Here is a 4156-nt window from a genome sequence, read left to right as displayed (position 1 = left end):
ACCGGCTCTAGGCCAATCAATCACGACCGGATTTGAATATTCCCACGGCTTGGCCAATCGTGTGACAGAGAAGGCGGCCGCTGCAGGGATGCCAAACCCGTCAAAGTAAGCACGTTGCTGTTTCGCGGAAAATTTTAAAGGAGAAGAGTCTTAAGTTTCTGATAAATCTGACTCCTGCGTGTTTTAAACGTTAAATACATGTTCAAAGCTCAGCCAAACATTAAACCAAACAGATGCTTGGATTAACTCTTAACTGGGCAGACGTGCAGTAGAAAGGCTGGAAGTAAAAGCTGCATTACTTGGGCATTACAGGAGCCCCACAATGTCAACTGAATTGGGAATAATGATGGAAAAAGACATCTGTTAAAATCAAATTAATGAAACAGTGTTTCCCAAGTGGAATTATTCTTAAAGCCTAACTCTTTCCAAAAAGCAAAAGCAATGTGAGATGTCTTGATTCCACAGAGTCACTACCAAATCATCTAGAAGATCTCAAGTTACACCGATCCTCATGTCTTTGCACTGGCTTCCAGTTAAATGTAGGATCCAGTTTATAATTCTCGTTGCTGTGTACAGAGCGCTCAATGGTCAGGCTCCAGTCTATATCAGGGAGCTGCTGAAGCCTTATAACTCCAGCAGGACTCTGAGGTCCTCTGATCAGGATTTATTATTATGCCTCGTACCAGGTTAAAAACTAAAGGAGACTGTGCTTTCCAGGTTGTTGGTCCTAAACTCTGGAACAGTCTCCATGTGGAACTGAGAACTGTGGACACTGTTGACAGGTCTAAAAAGAAGTTGAAGACCTATCTGTTTGCCTTTGTTTAATCTGTCTGTTTTGATGTAATGTTTTTGTGTATTTGCAATCGCTGTTTTGCCTTTTAATGTTTTTTTTATTGTTGTTGTTGTAAAGCACCTTGAGGTGCTCTATAAATAAATCTTACTTACTTACTTACTTACTTACTTACTTACTTACTTACTTACTTACTTACTTACTTACTTATCTTCAATTAAACTTGAAAATCATTGAGTGCAAAGCCCTCATTTACAATGACGTCGAGCATATAAAAGAAACACTAAAATGCATGACAAGCAAATAAAAGATGAAACCTAAAATAATGACGATCAATTAAAACAGACAACAACTAAAAGTAATTTTAAAACCATTGAAAAGTAATGTTAACACAAAGTTAGTTGGAACAGGCGCAATCAAAGGTTAAAAAGTTTCAAACTAATGATTTAAAATGACTAAAAGAAACAAATGAATGCATTTGTAAAGTGCTTTGAAGTGAGTTCCATGTAGATGGTGCAAAAAGCCCAAAGCAGATTTTCCCAGCTCTGAATTAACACTGGTAACCTGGAGAGTAAGCCATTTAGTTGACCTTGTGTATTGTGCTCCAGAGGACCAAACTAGCATCAAAGATAAATATGATGGTAGCATCTCAACAAGTGCTTTATAAATAAACAGGTATGAGTAAAGAAGTTATTTGACAAGAAAGCGAAATCTGTCCCAAATAAAATGCAAAACTTTTATATGTGGTCTAAACATAAAGTCAACAACCACAGACAAATGTAGCGTCTGACCATATGGTCTGACCGCTTACATGGTAAATATCCTGAGCTATCAAAGTAGAATCCCAACATATCTTCTTTAATAACATAACTCTTTTTATTCACAGTGGCTTTCATTCTAAACTACTGAAAAGGTTTTTAACTCCCATGTGTAAATGAAACACAATTCCACACTCTGTTTTATTACATCTCAAACACAAACATTGCCTACAGAGATAGAAATCAACCATCACCTTTAATCCAACCCCTTTGAGAGCAGTGTTTATCATTTTCTCGTTAAGAAACCTGAGTGCAGACCATAGACTGTATAAAATAGGTGCAGACTAGTAAGTGTCTTACAGCAGACACACTCTGTCGTCTCAGTGTCTGGAAGAATATTGAGTTGTGTCTTTACAGCCTCCTCAGCATCATTTCTCAGAATGTTTGAAGAAGGAAGACTGTAAATGAGGTTGCCATGCTAACTAATGTCCCTAGACTGAAGATGTAGTTGTACACCAGGGGGAAAAAAAGCTGAAATCTGTGAAAAACTGGTAAACTTGTTAAGAGCCTAAAATACAAGAGCAGAATTAGTAGCAGGGCTTTAAAGGTGTTAATAGAGCTGTATAATGAAGAAATATTAAAGAAAATTTGGAAGGAAGTGAAAAGTGGAATGACTGACACTGAGAAATTCTGAAAAACCTTAAATCTTTTGAAGCTCATATTTTAAAAGCAGATATGCATGAAATATGACAATGAATTGCAAAACTCTGCTGAAAAAAAGTATAAATATGAGGAAAAACTACTGAAAAGTTGCAATTTTATTAGCTATAGTAGCCATAGTAGCCATAGTAGCCATAGTAGTAGTAGTAGTAGTAGTAGTAATAGATCGAGTAGTTTTCAGCAGGGCAGACAAATATTTCAGCAGCTTTCAGCAGTTTGTATTTCATGGATCTGTCATGGTTTGATTAGTTTAGTTTTTTCCTTGTGTTTCATGCCTTGGTTCCTCCCCGTGTTTATTCTGTATTAGTTATCCTTTGTCTCTCTTGTGTGTTTAGTGTTCCATGTCTCTTTTTGTGTTTTCTTAGTCTAGTCTTATGTTTACTGTTGTATTTTGTAGATCTGATTCTTGTGTCTCCAGTTTAGTTTTACGTCATGCAGTTGTGTGTTTTCCTTCTTTTTTGATTACCCTCATTAGTTTCACCTGTGTCCTGTCCACAACTGTGTTAATTACTCTGTGTATTTAGTTCCTCTGTTTCCCCTGTCCCTTGTTCATTGTTGTCTTCTCTGTGTCTGTCTCTCCTGTGTTCTGTGTCCCTGTGTTTCCCCAGTGTTTCCTTTTGGATTTAGTTTTTGGATATTTAAATATGTTTTTTTTTGGACCTTTTGTTGATTAAAACCTTTCTATTTTAATATCTGCACTTGGGTTCTCAAGTCTTTCCCCCAACATGACAGTATCTACATTTTCAGCAGTGTTTAGCTGATTTCAGCTTTCAGCTTCAGCATTTCAACACGTTTGCTGTTAGGGGTGCACATTTTCTAGTTAGATGTTGTTCTGTACGGGCTAGATAAAAGTAAAGGCGTCCACTTGTGCTTGAGAATCATTATGCACCCATACCTATATTTGGTGGTCAAACATAAGTTCAACTCTCTAGAATAAGTTCATAATAATTTTCTAGTTTGAGATCCAGGAACATGTTTTAAGCAAGCATGTCATCTTCGGAGAGTAGACTATGTGCAATGTGAGGGAACATACAGATTTTACAGGGAAATGCTAATTAGTTCCACTAAGTAACATGATTAGGTGATAAGAAAATGTCCTCAAATCTAAAGAAAAGAAGTTTTGGCAGGATGTGAGCATTAGCTTGCTTGATAAGTTGTGTTTTTTTACACTCACTCACATAAAAACACATACAACATTTTGTGTTCTAATGTTTTACAATGTTTTTCCAAGTCATTTATTCCACAGCCATGCTTTACTTGGCTGGCCTATTACAGTGAGTTATGTTAAAAGTCAAGACTCAAATATTCATGCATAGCCTAAACAAAGTCATGCAGAGGGACCAAAATAACTCAACAATGATCTGATACAGATAAAAAGAACATGCGTCCATATGCAAACAAATGTAAAAATGCACACAGACCACACAGCAAAATCCAAACACACAGCTACCAGTATTCAAAATCATTTGTTGAAGAATGATCCAATGGATGCAAATACATCCCAACCCCCGGAGCCAATTTTACAACATGCTCTTAAGCATAAAAATCAATTGATGGCAGCCTAGTTATGTTGCAAAGACAACAAATTGGTGACAGAAGAATACAGTACAATAAATTCTGAATAAATGAGGTCTTCATATCTCTGTTTCTTGAACTACTCTCTTCCATCTGCTTATCATTCTTTTGACCATGCCATCATGTCCTTATATGATGTCAAGGGCTCCCTCTTCAGACCGTCCTCATCAGAGCAGAATGAAGCTGGCAGTGACAGTAATAAAGAGCTCCATCTGCGCCTGGCAGGCAGAGGCAAATGAACCATTTAAGGTCCAGTGAAGTCCCCTCTTTCACCTATTGGCAATGGCTGCTGTCATCTCCATCACAATGAAAG

This window comes from Notolabrus celidotus, chromosome 19, assembly GCF_009762535.1.
Source record: "Notolabrus celidotus isolate fNotCel1 chromosome 19, fNotCel1.pri, whole genome shotgun sequence".
Classification (NCBI taxonomy): Eukaryota; Metazoa; Chordata; class Actinopteri; order Labriformes; family Labridae; genus Notolabrus; species Notolabrus celidotus.
This window is presented reverse-complemented; position numbering follows the sequence as displayed.